This window comes from Anas acuta, chromosome 3 (genome assembly GCF_963932015.1).
Source record: "Anas acuta chromosome 3, bAnaAcu1.1, whole genome shotgun sequence".
NCBI lineage: Eukaryota > Metazoa > Chordata > Aves > Anseriformes > Anatidae > Anas > Anas acuta.
This window is the reverse complement of record NC_088981.1, coordinates 21816290-21834183: the sequence shown is the minus strand read 5'-3', so window position 1 is coordinate 21834183 and position 17894 is coordinate 21816290.

Genomic DNA, 17894 nt, shown 5'->3' with positions numbered 1-17894 from the left:
GCAGTTTTGTTCACACTCACTTAAGGCCTATGAATGTGAAAAGGTTGCATTATGTTTTCTGAAATCAAAATTTTTATTTTAATATCTGGGATAGAAAAGTACCATGTTTGCCTACATTATTTTCTCAGATGATCCTCAGTCTTCTTTCACGGGAATTGTATTTTGAGTGTGTGTTATTCAGTTGTACACTGGCAGGTATGCCTAGCAGTTCCAGTTTAAGCGTGTTCAGTCCTTCCTAACATACTTGGAAAATAAATCAGTATCTGTATCAGTCACTGAAAGTCCAGGTAATATTTAAGTGCATGTGGCTTATTGAGGTCTCAGTGGTAGCAGTTAATTTGTCAAGGAATTGGATTTAATTCTTCATTTAACTTATAAGAAATAAATATTTAAGAATAACACAGATTTGTCTCAATCTAGTGATACTGGGGGTTTTATTGCTCTCTATCTGTCCTTTCTGTTCTTTTACTTCACTGGAATAAAACATGGAAGAAGTATTCTGTTGGGATATTGTGCTGATCAGATCCTTGTCAAGGGCTATATCTTTCCTGCATGGTTTGAAAGCTGCCCATCCAACTCTAACCCCTTTCCTGAATTACCTCAGTTAGGAGCACAGTTGCACTAGGTTGTCACTATGTAATTTGGTGGTGGTTTAATCAAAAGAGAAGTAAAGACAATTTTACTCACTTAAGTTCTCAGCTGTCCTCTTTCTCCACTGGTTTTGTAGGAGAGTGGCAAGGCACTCGGAGAAGCAGCATAAATCAGACAAATCTGTGCCTCTGCTTTGTATTCAGTATTTTCCCATAACAGCCATCAATGAACAGCACCAAAGCAACAATAATACAACTTTAAAAAGCTAAAAATCCAAGCAGGAGAAAGTCCAACAGTTGTTCATTGTAGAGAAAAATGAGAAAATTCAAATTTTGAGGCAGATTGTCTCTCTGGGACTCTTTCAGATGGGAAAAATGACTCTGGATCAAGAGAATAGAACATTTAAATCCCAACAAGTGGTAACAGACAAAACATTGGCTCAAACACCTCTGAAAAATAAAGAATGAGACTTTGTCCTGGGAAACACTGACAACAGCATGTGACCTATTGTAGAGATGGGGAGAAACAGCACAAAAAGATTGCAAAGATACAAAAAGAATGATGATATCACAAGTAAAAAACAGCTACAGGGAAAGCTGAAGACAAATGATAAGGGAGCAACAGCAACAGATGTTTTCCCTTAAGACCATAAATGAAAGCAGGGATCCTGATGCACAGGAGCTTTTCCAGAGAAATACATCTATATCATAACACAAAGGACTAGTGAAATGAAAACAGAGCACAAAAAGCAAAGAATTTAAATAAATAAATAAATAATCTCCTTTTTTTTGCAATGAGAACTGGGGAGAATTCCCAGGTAGCTGGTGATGGGCTGTTGTTTCAAGGGCAACACTGATGTCTTTTTCCACCAAGAGATGCTCATTCTGGTGATGTCTGCATGACTGGCATGCACAAGGGCAAGGTAACAGGCACAGGGCCTGGCTGTTAAGGTTTTGTTGCTCCATGCTGTGCTTGGCAATGGGAAGCAGAGAGATGGAAGGACAGCAGCACAGATGACACGGGCTGAGGGCAGAGGCAGGGAAGGAAGACAGCTGGGTACCCTTACCAGCACACTACCAGACCTCAGGGGACTAGAATTATCCTGGCCAAGCTAGTGAGCTAGTGAGTGAGGCTAGAGGGGGCCCAGCAGGTTTTGGTGGCTCTGGCTCACAGAAGAGTACAACAGTGGACTCAGGGAGGGCCTGATATACAGTTACTGGTGGTGAGAAGCCCCATGGGAGACACAGTGCTACATGTGCTCATTCTCTCTCTCAGACATCTGTAACTGGCCATGACAAAGATGAAATGAGCTTAGTTCTCACCCAGAGCGTCTGTTTCCATATGCTTGTGATGCAGTTTTCCTGAGCATATTGTGATGCTCATAATACATCTTGTTATGATTTATGCACAGAAAGGTTAAAGTACCCACAGACCATCCAGAGATGACTACAGTTTGAGATCTCTGCAATTTTTGTTTTGTAGGCTTTCTTGCCAATAACACAAATCCCCTTTAATGGTGCAATGCTTTGCAGACAAGGAGAGACAAATAGAAAGTTCTCTGAAATCAGCCTCTTTCAGTCTTGCAAGTGATTAGAGAAAAGCCAATGTCTTCTCTGCCCCCCCTCCCATTTTTAGAGCAGGCTGTTTTTTCTTCTCACTGTCTCTCCCAGCACACAACCACTGCCAGCCCATCCTCTCCAAGGAGCATGTTCTGCTGGGGCATTGCTGGACCCCCGTGTGCCATGTTCTGGTGCCCCTTGGAAGTCACAACAAGTTGTTTATGGAGTGCCAGAGAGAAGGCTATATTCACATGAATGCTGATGTTATTGTGGCCTAGCCAGTGAGCACTCTGCCGGCATACATGGAGGGAATGCATCCACAACCCTGATTTTCCACATGTATCCCTGCTCTTTATTTTTCCCCTAGAGCATCCACATTTGATCTCTGCTCAGGAAAATTGCACTGAAAAGTGCTTTCTCAGACCATCTCCTTTCAAAACTGACATTATCAGTTTGGAATATTCACAGGGCTATTGGGTATCCGGAAGAGGGATGGCTGCGATTGCACTGCACCATTCAAACCTAATCCAAACACCTCCCCAGATTTAGTTCAGCCTATCAGGAAAGGTAATTTAGCACCTGGGGAAGATAGGGTTTGGAGCCTGCACTTGGCAGGCCAGTCAGCCACCTCAGAATGGGCCTTCCAGATGCAATATTCTGTCACAAAAAGTTCATGGAGGTGTTAAGTGCAAAAGCATTCCTGTACCAATAGCAAATGAGAAAGAAAAAAAAAAAAAAAAAGTGCTTTGGCCAGGGAAGACTATTTTTGTGTGTTTTTCAAAATGCTGTTTGCATAAATTATTAAGAAAAAAAAAAAAAAAAAGAAAAAGAAAAATTGGGGGTAAAAAAAGTAGTACTATAATTTTCACACTTGTGATAAACATGGTGCATATACAGAAGAGTTCTGGAAGCCAACTGGTTGTTTGAGCAGTACAGTGCATGCTTTGCTGGTCTATAGGCATGCCTGCTGTGTATGGGACTGACTGGTTGTCAATGGCATTGATGGTATACATGCATTTTGTTTGAATCACTGAAGAGACAGTGGATACAATTTTTAATTTTTAAAGGACTTAGGAGCCCTTGCTGCATTTTTAAAATTGACTCCTTTTTGGGGATTCAGCCCAATGTCATTGTAATACCTTACCAAGTTGCCACACATCGGCTAGAACACTGTAACTACCCCTGAATGCTTGAGGAGAGAGCTCGTCCTACTGCTGTGGTGTAACTCTAACCTCAGACAGCCCCATCATGGTCACAATGGGCAGACATCAAGCACAGACAGCTTGTCAAAGAGTGGGCAGCAAATTGTTATGTTGCTGCAAATCAGCTCTGTGTGCCAGCACATAGGATCCTGATTTGGTTCTACATTGCACGCATTTTTTAACAGGACGTACTTGGGTAGCTTAAAGGTTTTCATCTTATTTGAAGAAAAGTATAAAGAAGATAGAAAAACTGAATGCTCACAGTCTGAATCAACAGGAGAGCTGACCATGAGCAGATTTGTGAAACATTATAGCACTGTTATTGTGGGTTTCCAATTACAGAACCAGGAATAAAACTGACACAAGATATAATCAAAGAAGAAGTAAAGGACTGGAAAAGAAATAATGCTAGCAAATGTTGTTTTATGAACAATCAGTCTCTTTGGACAGATCTGATTTCATTCTCTTGTGAGATTATAAACTTGGTTGATAAAAGTGCCTGCATAAATATAACAGACATTTTAAGGCTTTTGACAACTACTACACGACACGCAGAATTTCAGAAATTACACACTATAATACAGCATTTGATGTACCAAATGGAGTAAAGAACCATCTAAGCACTAGGGCCCCAAAAGCAGTCATTGTTAAATGGAGATGGCTAGGAAGGCATCGCAGTGAGTCAGGCTCTCAGGCTGTTCACCTTTTTCATCATTGATCCAGAAGTAAGCATAAAAGTCAGGCATAAATATGTGATGGTGGGGTACTTAAATATTATGGTAGACTTTGACAAGAATTGATTGATTCTCCATTTTACATGTTTAAGTCAATGATGCTATGATAACCTGGAAAACATGATTTAGGCAACACAAATGATGTTTATGAATGAGTTACGGAGCTCTCCACAAAGGTGTCTAGAGGAAAAGTTATGGTCTCCTTAACATGAGGGGAAGGGGATGAACACCAGGAAGCCACCATCCCTTCTCTTCTCAAACTAAGCTACAGACTGGAAAAGAAGTAGCAAATAAGAAGTCAGTGTGCTTAAGCCTGCCAACAGGTTTAATTTAAACTTAATTTGCTTTGCCCTTCTACTTTTATATCTGGTTCACTTAGAAGCTACAAATAAAAGCTGTCCTCCAGACTATTCAGGTTTGGTTTAGGAAAAGAAAGACAAAGAAGAAAAGCAAACATTATTAAATAGATAGCTTGAGTATTAAAGCATTGCTTAATTTTTATAAACAGCTGAGTCAGACTTCCAGAATCTGAAGTTTTCCTTTGTATCCTGGTATGGTCCAGCATGGAAAATATCTTCAACCTGACTGTTTTCTGGGGTGACTTCTTTTCTTGCCAAAGGTGCTCTAAACTCTCCTTTTGATTGGTAAGGAAAAATGGCTGACTTCAGAAATTTTTGTGTTTTAGAAAAAAAAAAATAGCCAGATGTGCATATAGTCCATTAAATATTTGCAAAATCCATCACTCATCCTGTCTCAAACCCATTAGCCTATAGTGGCAATTAAACTCTCCTTTGAATATTTCCAAATAAATCATTTGAGGAGACATGGAAGAGATACTGGGATTCAGTTTCTCAGATAAAAAGGAAAAGGTCTGTTAGTTTGGGGAATAAACGTGAAATAATAAAAATTGCTTTTGGTTTAACTCTTAGAGATGTTCTTCCTTAAATGTGAACTTCCTGATTTCAAATACCAGTAGCATTTGAAAACCATTCTGCAGAATTACAGCTCATTTGCCATTATAACACCATTGTACTAATCCCACTTAGATTTGTAGGAAATGTCTCCCGAGTACCTTTATCAGATAAAATATATTGCCTACACCCCCTGCAATACCCGAAATTCCAGTCTAATACATATTATATGATTTATACAATTTAATATCTCAATTTCCATTTAGCTTTAATATGTGTCTCCAGATGTCTCAGTCATAAAATAACGTTGGCCTATTTATTCTTTATTATACTATATGTAGCAGAAAAACCTATTTTGTAATCCATGACACTAGTATAATATAGATTAAATTTAATTAGTTAGTTAATGTAGTTCTTTGATAATAATCCAGTCCTTTCAGTGTAATTCTAACTAGATTTTGTCATGTTGAGACAAAAACAGGAAAGAAGGAAAGAAGGCAAAAATAATTACGGATGACTGAAGAAACAGTTGTATAAAAACCTTGCTTTGCAACTTAAATTTAAGACAGAGGAGACCATATATATTTAGACAAATGTTTAATGAGGAGAATCAAATGAGTCCTGGTGGCTATGCAAAACTGCACAAATTGTATTTGAATCCAGTGACCAGGAAGATTTTACTTGATTACTAGGTGCATCCGAGTGCATACCGCTGTTTGTCATCAGCCTCAGCATCTCGCACAGAGCGTTAAGTAGACACAGACCCCGTCTTTCAAATCCTCTCCTTCTCTTTATGACACAGACTGCTTCAGGTGCTGTGCGATACCTCAAAGAAGAATTGAGCAGACCAGCTCAGCTCAGCAGCCTGACCTCACATCCCCTCGCTCATGCCCGCGGTGTGGCCTGGCACCCTTGCACCAGCCAGCCTTCGCTATTAGAGCCAAATCTTCCTCTGTGCAACTGCTGCCAAAGATTTGAAGTGTTTCTGCTTTCCATCTCACATCCCTAAGAGCTAACCACATACCCTTGCTACTGGCGTCCTGTAACTGCCTTGAAAAGAAAACAAAAAAGAAAAAAAAAAAAAAAAAAAGATCTGAAATCCCCTAACTAATTTTATCAGCTAGAGAGCTGGCAAGCAGAAGTGTATGTGTTGTAGAACCGAAACAGGTGTGGTTTAAGCATTTTCCACATTTGGTGTTGGCAAAAATATGAACATAGGGTATTAATTCCTCTACACTGATAATGGGAGCTTGGAATCTGTTATCTGAAATAAAAATTCTTGGCAGAATTCCTCACATACTCACATGAGTTAGCACAACTGATAATAAGAGGTTTTCTTTTTCTTTATTTTTTCTTTTCTTTTTTTTTCTATCTTTTTTTTTTTTTTAAGTAGGAACATTTTCTAAAAACACCGATTTGTGTATGAATTTTACTGAAGGAAATTTTCATGTGCTTTAAGCTTGAAAACACCTCTGCCCCCCTTTTCAGCAGTGAGCTGCATCCCGTGGCTCTGTCTCAAGCAAATATCCCACTGTTGGGTTAGTGTTTATGCAAGTGTGTGTGTGTCTCAGTGCAGGTGTGCCTGTGCATACTTGTACAACACAACCAGGCTCGGCACACTTGCACAACCCATTTTCACCAGCATCTCTCCACACAAGCAAGAAACCATCTAAAACCACCTTCTGGAGTCAGAGGTGACTGATAAGGCTTGGTAGGCACAGCAGGCAATGTGATACCACGTTGCCTGGCTGTTTGGTCAGGCTGTTTCCTCCTCAGGTGCTGTGCTGTGCTGAGCACCATGTGCAGGGCAGATCTTGGTGCCCCTCGCTTTGGGAGGGACCGCAACTGGCAGGGCACTGACAGAACCACGTTTAAGCTGAGGACAAAGTGAACGAAGGGCTCATTTGGCATTGTGCATGGCTTGTTCTGCCCTTCTCTTATTGTCCAGTCCCTCTACCCTGAGCAAGCCTCCCGTAAGTTGTCCTAACCTTCAGGGGACACAAAATCCTCGTCAAGAAATTAGAGCTACCCCGTGTCTGCAGTATCGATCCCACACGGAAGAGATGATATGCTCTGTGGTGTGATGACATTATCCCACACATTTTTTCTCAGTGAAACAGTCACTGGAAAACAAACAGCCAGCTCTTGGAGCAGGGATTACAGCCCAAGGCTTTTCCCGTACGTGTTCCCTAGATAAGCTGAACCCTTGAGCTCCTCCACTCGCACTGATGCAACAACCTCAGCATCTTTGTTGAGGTTGCTCTCAGGGCAGGTCAGAGACAAAGTTCTGTGCCTCATCCAGGTGAGGAAAACATTCTCATTGAGGTCCCCTATTCTGAGTGAGTGCTCCACACAACAGCCCATCTGGATACAAGAGGAGGACACTTGTTTTGGCTGTTTCAGGAGAAAAGATGACCCATTTCTCTTATGAAAGACAAGCTTTACTGCTGCATTTCAGACAGTGACTCCCCAGTGGACAGACAGCCTCTGTGCCATGCCAAGGGAGAGATCAGAGTTTCTCCTGTACAGCCTGTGATCTGTGTGTGGCCTTTCAGCAAAGCTGGGGCTTTAGGGCTCACAGAAACCAGCCAAAGCAGCAGGATGTTCATAGATTTACAGATACTCAAGAAACACGGTTCTTCAGAGCTCAACTATGTTTCAGTGGTTTCTTCCTGTTACATTTTTCTGTTAAGAGAAATAGTACAACAGTAGTAAATTATCTTTGGGGTTGGGGTTTTTGTTGTTTTTTTTTTTTTTTTTTTTTCCTATTTCTTTTTTGAAATGATTTCTTTTTCTGGTTTTTCTTTTGTAAATAGGACCATACATTTTAAGTAGTCAAACTGAAATTTATATTCTATATGATGTTTATCCCAACCAGCGACATAAATATTCAAGACATGGATTTTGTACCCCAATACATGTCATGACTGTAGCTGTTCTATAAACATTACATTTCTATCCTATTCACAATTAAATTTCTCAGCTCATTTCTGGACTTCATGTAATCCACACAACGCAGCTCTGATTTTTCAGCAGTATGATTTGTATTTACCTATGTTTTATGTCTTCAACATCTTAACATCTTCTGTATAATTTGGTTAAATTAATGGTTTTGCCTACAGATTTGCATTTATTTCACTGTGCAGCCTCTGACTATGTTTTCCAAAGCCAGACATTTCCAAAAACAGTCTTCTCACTGGCTGAATTCCCCTCCGCCAACCCAACAATGCTTGTCAGTCACTCGTACCCAAACTCCCCTTCTTGGTAGCCAGTCCCATAGGAAGAGCCAATCATAAACTTGGGGAATTTGTGATGAAAAGCTGGACAACGTTTGTTCCTGCACGTACAGGATTCAGCAACCTTTTTCATTCATTGACCAAACAGAATGCTCTGGAAAGACCATGATCCATACACGGGCAAAGGATACGGCCTTTTTCAAAGGCAGCGCTCAGGAAGGGTGGGGTAATGCCAAAGGCCTAACGTAGTGCTATGAAATCCCAGCAGCTTCTGCCAGCTGTAGCAGGACTCCACTGTGTGGGCGCCAAGCCGCGGGGCCACACACAGGCTCCGTGGCTCAGCACCCACACAGCCAGTATACCGAAAAAAAAAAAAAAAAAGTTAAAAAAAATGCTGAATCAGACTCTCGGAGCCTAACCAAAAAACATGCACATAAACTATAATTTTTATTATAAAAACTCTGCTTGGGAGCAGAGATATTGTAGGAAAGCTGGAGAAGAGGGGAAATATTCCTAGTGCTAAAAGCAAGCTAGAGTTCATGGCATTTGACCACAATAGTTTTCTTGGCTGCTATGGGTCTATGACTGATTTAAGAGGGTGTAAGGTTAATAAACCATAGTTGCATGTTATTATCTGTGCAGTTGTTGCACTCTTGCTAGCAATGCCATTTATTCTTAGATTATGACGACAAGCATAGTAGTAAAGCATTTGTGAGTTATTTAGGACCATTTTGCTACTGGAGGAAAAATAATGGGGAAAAAAAGAGAGAGAGTCAATAAAAAAGAATCAATATTCTAATCTCTTGTGCTGCTACATCAACAACATAAATACTAGTATGAAAAAAAAAAAAAAACCTCCTTACTCAACCACTGTGACCATAAGAAACGTATTGAAAAACATTGCTGACCTCAACATGATTGACTGATGGGTGGATCATGAAAAGTGAGGGTAAGTAGAAGAAAAAATAGTAAAATAAAAATGTCATCCTTTGAAAAAAAAAAAAAAAAAAAGCTATTACCCATAATAGATTTCACAAACTAGTGACTTTTTTAGAGAATAAAAAAAAATGGGGGGTAGGTTTTTCTTTTTCTTTTAGTCTTTCATTGCTTCAGGACTTTAAAACCATACTATAAAAGTTGAAGGATATTAATCTGTCACAAAAAGCTTAACACGCGATGATATAAATGACAGGAAAATGATCTACAACAGTGTTAAACCACAGAATAATTATTAATTATTAAAGTCTCAGCTCCAAAATATTCTAAAGGAGTTTTCCTGCTTTCTGTTAAGTCAGAAAAAAAAAAAAAAAAAAAAAAAAAAAAGTAAGAAAGAAAGAAAAGCCTATAGTCCGTTTCCAGTCTCTCATGCTTTCTGAGCTGAACTCTGCATACAAATCTATATTTGTAAGACACCCTCATCTACCAGTTAATCAAAGCCCTGGAAATTCAAGGAAACCTGTGTTTATGGAAATCTGGCATTTCTGTAAAGTTTTGAATGAGAGCTAAATAGAGCAGTTCATCTCATTGAAACTAATGGCTTCTGCCAAGTGGTTTTGCAGTGCTGGGTCTTCTGGCACAGTCAGCATTTAGGAATTCATTTATGAGCTGGGTTAGCTGGAGACTCTGGAATTCAAATTTATGTCTAAGACTTAGTGGTTTATTCCTGATAGGTCTCTGAAAAGAAATTGTAATCAATTTACCAAACTCGGACTTTGTAATATGCAGAATAGAAAGCTATCTTTTCTTTTTTCTTTTTTTTTTTTTTTTTTTTACCCTTGATTTAGGGCTTGGGATTTTTTTTCTCCATTCCCCAGTGGACAGTTGCAAACTGTACACATGTACATTGTGTAACTGAAGGGGGCTTTTTAATCACCCATTCACAGTTGCTTTTGAAAAAGCTTTGTCCTTGTGCTCTTGAGTTGATTTCCTATAGGCCTGATCCTGCTCCTGCTAAAAAGGGCTCAAATTTTCCTCTGGAGAATCTGACTTCAGATGAAGTCACAGTTGCACATAAAAAGCAGAGGAATGTGTGGCTTGTCACACAAGTTGATTTTATTTCAATCATTATTTGCATGAACATGCAGTCAGGCTCTCTTAAGTGCTTGTTTGATTTGCTTAAAAAATATACATCTGCAGGAGCTGGCCAGCATATTTGAATATTGGCTTTTTTTCTGAGTCATAAAAACCTAGACATTTTTAGCAAGCAATGAACAAGAATTGCTCTACCCTTTCAATGCAACTATAAATTTGCTCCTTTTTTCCCCTTTTAGAACTCCTTTGAAGAACTCATTGAATAAATTAACAACTTGGAGAGCTGCCTGCCGTTTTTGTTGGCTTTGGGTTTCAGGGAGTTGCTTGGTAAACAAAAGTCAATGGATTCAAACAGTAACAAAGTAATTTAAATGATTAATCAAGTGTTAAAACTAGCTTAACCTCTCCTGTTTTACAAACTCTATATCACCCTCACTAAACTAATAGAGGAATAAGACACCCGTCTGGAAATCTCATCTGAAATATTAGATTGAGAATCAAAAATTCAGCCAAGCAGTGTGGTTTGTAGGGATATCCTGGCGGATAATAAATTGCATTAATCTTACTTAAATTTTCCATCTAAATCATGTCTTGAGACCATATTGCACTGAGGGGAATGTGCCTAGCTTTGAATGCATTGTGCTACTGAAAAGGTTATTAAAAGGGGAAAAAAAAAAAAAGAGGAAAAAAAAAAAAAACAGATAATGACTTTTCTTGTTTTTCTTCTGACTATTTTTTCCAATATTGAGGAACCAATGTTAAATATTCTGGCACCTAATGAAGAAAGTCTGCTTTCTCCTGCCAGTGCTTATGTTTTCTAATAGAAGATAAGAAACTCACATACTCAGAACACTTGAAGAATTTTTTTCTTCCTTTTTTTTTTTTTTTTTTTTTCTGGCCAGAAATTATATGTGTGGACGAAAATAACCCCAGAGTTTTCCCAGCATCGTCAGAGCTAAGTATTTTCCTCATCTTGCTCATTCAGAAGAATTTCACTTTTCCAGCTACATAGAATATGAAAACAATACAGGAAAAGCTCCCATGGGTTTTTCATCAGCTTGTGAATCTGAAAGAAGGCCAAGGTTTAGGAAGTTCTGCCCATCTTTTCTTCTTCTGTCCACCATCTACCACACCAGTGTTGTTTCCTAAGTCTTAAATGAAATAAAAGCTGTTACAACAAAATGAAGAGTGGCTTAGAAGCACAACCCCTCACATCTGGGAACAACAGGAAAGGGAGCTCAGCAGACTGGAGCACCATTCTGCTTGGTGGGATTGTCCCACCACTGGTGGATGGGCAATGCTGATGTCCATCAGCATGGGTGCATGTCTGGATGGAGGCTGTGATGGGTAGGAGGTACCTGGGGCTGCCAGTCACCCCAGAAAACAATGAGGGTGATGGCAGTGTGGCAGCAAGGAGATCAAGACAAGCAGCATCCTTGTGCCTTCTCTGGGCTTTGGGGTTTGCCTGAGGTACTCCCTCAGCTCACGGGTAAGTACAACCTGATGAGCAAGACACTGCTGGTTGGCTCTTCTGGGCACTGAAAAAACAAAGCTGTGTCACAGATGTGGGATGCAGCCATGGCCAAGGTCATATCTGGGGGTGCAGGAGGAGAAGGAGAGGCAACGGAAGCAATAAGTCCTCGGAAATCAGCAGGATGGTGCCTGACATGCCTGCTAGAAGAGGCTGCAGTGCTGTTATTGCCAGAGCTGTCCACAGAAAGACACGATTATCACACAACACATCAGCAACCACATCATTCGGAGCTGAGGGGAGGATTATTTCCAAAGAGTGTTACACAATATTATGCAATGTACCAAGTGTCTGTCGTGTTGATGGCCAGTTTTGTTCTCTTCCTCCGAAAATTTGGCCTCAGAAGCCCTGAGCATCTTCAGCCATGGGGCAGCACCAACCTCTGTCATGCACCAGCTGTGTGCACAAATGTGATTCCTCCCAAAACCCTGATTCCTCCCCAAAATGTTATTCTTGCTGCATGACACCCGACAGCACCCAAGGAGCTTGCTTCCTTTCACAAGTGCTATGAACCCTGCAAACAGTGCAGACTGCTGGCTTTTCTAAGCCCTGCAAGAAGGGCCATCCTAATTTATTATTATTATTATTATTATTATTATTATTATTATTATTATTATTATTTGTCTTTCTGCAGCATCAAAAGCCCAAATATGTCAGATCTGTTTTCCATGCAAATTGTTTTTGCACAACTAGGAAAATATTGAACCAGCAAATTCTTCTTGGTAAACAAATTCCCATTAAAATCAATGAGGCAAGCTTCCCACTTGTTTCTGTGGAGTTTTGTTATATATTAAACAGCCCTATGAAAAGAAAATATTTCAGTTGTATTTAGAAGCAACAACACTTTAATACGCTGCTGCTAAATCACAAATCAAGCATAAAAATGAGTCATCTGAGCTCAAAGTTTGTACGTTTCCTTACACAATTGTTGCAATCATCTCCAAACGACTTTTTAAACACTGGTAAATCAAAATTAATGTTATGTTTCAGGGGTAGTAAATAGTTTTAAGGCACCTGAAGAGTCTTAATTCTTCCCTGAAGTCCAGGCATACAGAAGGGAAAAACAGGGAGGTGGAGGGTGTACATTTAAAAACAATAATAAAATAAAAGAGGCTTTTAAAAATCAATTTATTCTCATTTAAGGTCATAAACTCTGAAATAGCTGCCTGACTTGATTTCAAGAGAGGATTAATGTCGCCTGGGTGGTTTTGCCTTCATTCTTCCCTTTGAAATGCATTTGGATTTCATGTGAGGTCAGCCTTAAACTGGGGTTTATAGTGCTTGAGATATGGTGTTTGGCCATGCTGGGCTTTCTGTCCTTTGCATAGGGATATGTGGCTTCACCATAAGGCAAGCTTTTGTTCTTTTTACTGTCTAGGAACATATTATAGACATACTCTGGGAAGGTTGGGCCAGTTCTCATTTTTCCCCAAAAACTCAGCAAATTCTGATACAGAACTTGAATTTATTCCATGAGCTGGACACCATAGCCAGGCCACCTCCACAGTCAGCTCCCATGTTTGGGATTACCTTTTCTTGGGAATGGCTGGGAAGAGCAGTGGGGGTCACTTTCCTTGCCTGAATGTATTATGTGTTGAGTTTACACCTGCAATAGCGATGTGGGAGCTAACCACGACCTGATGTTGGGCAGTTCCTCCTCCTTTTTGATGGAGTTTCTTGTGAATGGCTCTCCAGCCCCAGCCCCATGGCTAGTGACATGCAGACGGGGACACACGCGGGGAGCTCGGCTCCGGAGGCTCCCCCGGCACAGGGCTGCTCTTGCATCTAGCGGCACGGATAACAAAGCTCCCATTGATCTCCAAGCCAGAGGATCAGCTTCGTGCAGGCCTAAATTGTTCATCTGTTTTTAATGCCAGGAGCAATTTGTTTTCTTATATGGACAGCGTGGTTGCAAACCATGTTGTTTAAGATTAAACTTCTTTCATCTGGACAATGGCAGAAACAACAACAAAAAAAAGAAAAACAAATGCTTTTGAAAATAATGAAAAAATCAAGTAACTTAATTTTTCTTTTTTCTTTTTTCTTTTTTTTTTTCCTTTTTTTTTTTTTTTTGTATAAAAGAAAGTAATTACATCCAGGCATCCGGCTGACCACAAATGCCAAGTTTGTGCTTGATGCAGTTTTAACTGGTTGAAATATTATTTCTAAATAAACAGAGTTTAAAATGGAAATTCTGACGAAGCTTTGACTATATTGCTATTACTATCATGTTAAATCATTGTTATTGTCCTAGTGGTGTCAGTGCATAGCTACAATTGCTTGTGGAATGATGAAAGCTCAAACCCAAAAAAACTCAGTTTCTCATATAAACTTCAGAGTATTCAGCTAGAGGAGCATTACACCCATCCAACTTTTTAGCATGAAGTCATTCTGGATTTACTATAATAAACAAGTTATTAAATGTAGCTTCTCTCCTAAATCATTTACATGCGGCATGGCTATTCGAGGAACTTTTCAGTACCCACAGCTTATCTAGGGTGCTCATCACAACATCAATAGCTGGTGCAGTGATTTAAAAGACTATTGTCCACACTGACCTTTATTTCTTGATTTTATCTGGATTTTTTTACTAGAATCTTTCAATTACTTTCTTAATTATTTTTTGATGGGGGGGGGGGGGGGGGGGGGGGGCAGAGGGTGAGTATAAGCTATTCCAAAAAGGCTTTGGTGAGGTATAAGTAGTTAGATTTGGTTTAGATCATTTATTTGGGAATTAGCACATTTAGAAACCATGGAACTAGCTTGGTCAAAGTGTAGTTACACTAATAAAGCTGGACCACACAGAGTTGGGCTATTGTAATTGAAAATATATTTTTTCTTCTCACTTGGACTCACACATTTTGATTAACAAAATTAAATTCACACTCTTCTTATGTGTTGTCACCATGCAGCACCTATCACAAATATTTGTGCTGGTTTCCTCCAGCTCCTGTGCTGCAGTACTCATGCACGAAGAAGTAGGAATGCCCTATAGTTTCTGCTGAGAGATCATTTGACTGGGCCAGATCATGGAGAAGTGTCTCATTCAAAGGTGAAGAAGAGCATCACTTCTGCCCAGAAGGTCTCCCTGTGATGCTTGCCAGCAGCTCAGAGCACCACAGCCCTGGGTTTGAGTGCTGGGATCCACTTCTGGCACAGAAACCCACTGCTTCTGCGGACACAGTGATGCTTCACCACCTTGAGCATCATTTGCTGGCACCTCAGCTGTCACATCAACAGGTTTTTGCACGCACCTGCAGAATGTTTTGAAGTTATATGCTCAAAGATCTGAATAGGTTATGGATTTTAAAAGTATCTGTAGGTTTAGGTGGTTGTTTTTCCATTAAGAGGCAAATCACACTATCTGCCTAGCTCCTTACTGACACCTTTTAAAACCCACCAGCTCTTACTGGTTACTGGTAGTTCTGTGAAATGTCAAGAGAGAAGAAACAAGCCAGACTCAGAGTAAATACGTGCAGTAATCCATCTGACTTCCGAGTTGCAGTGAGTACCTGTAAGCTAGCCACCGTGTCCTGCAAACCCATCACTGGGAGTGGAGCACTTACAGGGGTTTATTCAGGGAAGCCCACATCTGAGGAATATGTGTGCATACAGTGTGCTGCCCACAGAGGGATGCCTACACCACCATCAGGATGCAGAATCATCAAGGGGACTCTGCGCAAAACCAGGCTCTTGTTCTAGAGGAACAGTGGTTTGAAAGATGCTTGGCAGTAGCTGGAAAGCTCACTTTCTCATCTAATCACTGGTGAAAATGATTGCGGTCCCCAGGTGTCACAACGGGACTGTTTGTCTTGTTCTGCACACTGCTACTTCCTTCCTGAGATAATAATGAAACCATATCAGCCTGCTGTGATGACCACTAGGAGGGATATTTCTTCCCCTTCTCCGTCAGCCATTCCTTATTGCTTACGAGCTTTGTCTTCCTGTCGGTACCATGTTACACCCCTTCTCTCTTCAAAAACAAGGGGCTGTGGGGTGGGGGCAGAAGGGGCCCAGTGCCCAGCTGCTGCCTGGGAGGCTGCTTCACAACAGGCCAGACAGATGGATTGCCAAAAGTGCCAGGGCTGCGGTGGCAGTGTCAGTCCTCACCCCTGCTTTGCCACAAAACCCTGAGCACGGCGACAGTCTCAAGACATAAAGCCTCCTGAGTATGGCCAAGCTTCTTGGCGCTGCTTCCAGGGTACTGCACTTACCTAGGTGATTTTTTTTTTAGGCCAGTCTGTGGATGGCTTGTTTAAAATCTCTGAACTTGTTGGCTTTCTGAGCCAGACACCTTAAAAAAAAAGCTTACTTTCAAAGGTGCTAGCACATTCAATTTCCTTAGAAGTTATTTCTTAAGGTTTATCCCCAGCTGATCAGTTTCTTACTTTGTTGAATTTTTCAGCATTATTTTTTTACAGGAAAAGAAAATTCTGTGAACTAGAGAAATAAATTAAAAACAACAACAACAAAAACTGAATTCCTATAGCTCCATTTCAGCTTTTGTGAAATAATCTAAAAAATGGATTTCTGTTTATGCTTGAAAAAGAGGGCCTGATTTCTCTTCAGCACGGTGCTATTCATGAGATCTCTGGTGCATACTGCATTTGCTGGAGGCTAAATATGAAAGTGCAGTGAGGTGCCAGACTGAGTGAAAACATGCTTTTCCAAGCAGCAAGGCAATTCGGGCTAGGTTTGGGCTGTACATTCGTTGGATGACTGTTACGTTCCCAAGCAATTACCTCTTGTCCCACACCAATAATGTCTTAAATTGAAATCTTCTTGTCCAAACTTCCCATCCTTTGAGTAACCCAGAACCAGTTTTACTCCTGCCTGTGACATTTCTGGGCTGACCTAAAACCTAGAGTTGAAACACTCCTGAACTTAGGCACTGTCCAAACCCAAAGCCGGAGCCAGCTTTGCAGTTAGGACGTGTCTGTGGTCCCCAGAACACACTACAATTAATAGCAGCTAGCTTTTTTCCATCCCTAGGTCCAACAGCAATTTTTAAAGAAAGGATGCACTGTTTCTCCTATTCTGCAGCTGCAGAAGAAACCGAGGCACAGAAGTGAAGTGGTTTGTTTCAAGCCACTCGTCTTGCAGCCCGTAGTCCAGCAGTCAGCTGAGAAGGTCACACTCAGCCTCTGCTGACCCTCTGTATTGCCTCTGCTGGCTGTGGGGCTGCAGCTCTTTGCTTGGATGAGTGCTGCGATGGCAGTCTGATTTACAGACTCCTCTGCTGGTGGGGTCAAAAATTAAGTCACTTTTCAGCCATGGGGGCAGACCTGCCAACTGTAATTAAAAGCTTTCCTTTGAAATATGTGTCAGACTTTACACATGGTGAAAAGTGCTTCTCACAATATGAGCTTTCAGGCTCCTGAGCTGAACAACATACATGCGGCTAACCACTTCTCTGTTGGGTCCCAACAGCATCTGTTCCTTTGCCAACATTTTACTGGCATTCCACCCAAATCAGTGTAGCATGCAGCTCTGCCAGGTAGGGCCAGGAGCAGTTAAGAGGTTAATAGACTCAATCTGACTTCAAACGGCAATGCAAACCTCAGAGGTGAACCGACCAGACTGCTATCAAATGAGGAAAACAGACTCTGTGATGGTTTGACTAATTGCAGGAGGGTTGGTCTCATGCAGGTGATACTCTTTCTACCCCTCCTCTCTGCTGGCTGGAAGCAAGTCATCGATCACAGCATGCACCAGCATCCTAAAATTCAAAATTCAGGGAAGCAGTCAATGGAAATGGTTTTCCTAAGTCCTCCTGTCTCTTTTGAAACCCCCAGTGCTCATCCCCCCTTTTCTGGAAAGAGCCTCATCCAAAATCTCGGCTTCCCTGCTGGGAAAGTATAATACCATCCTGGCTGCCCTTCAGCAGCATGCTCTGACTTCAGCGGGAGCTTTTCCTGCAGCGAGCACCTCACCCACCACTTTTCAGGTGGATTAAACTCTCTGTGGAGAGTCACACAGAAGGCTTTCTTGTGAGATTTCCAGAGCTCCTTGCCTCCAGCCAAGTCAGAAATACTGCTAGCACAGCCACCTTGTGGCATTTGAGTATCTGTACTTTCAGTCCCAGGAGACAACAGGAAG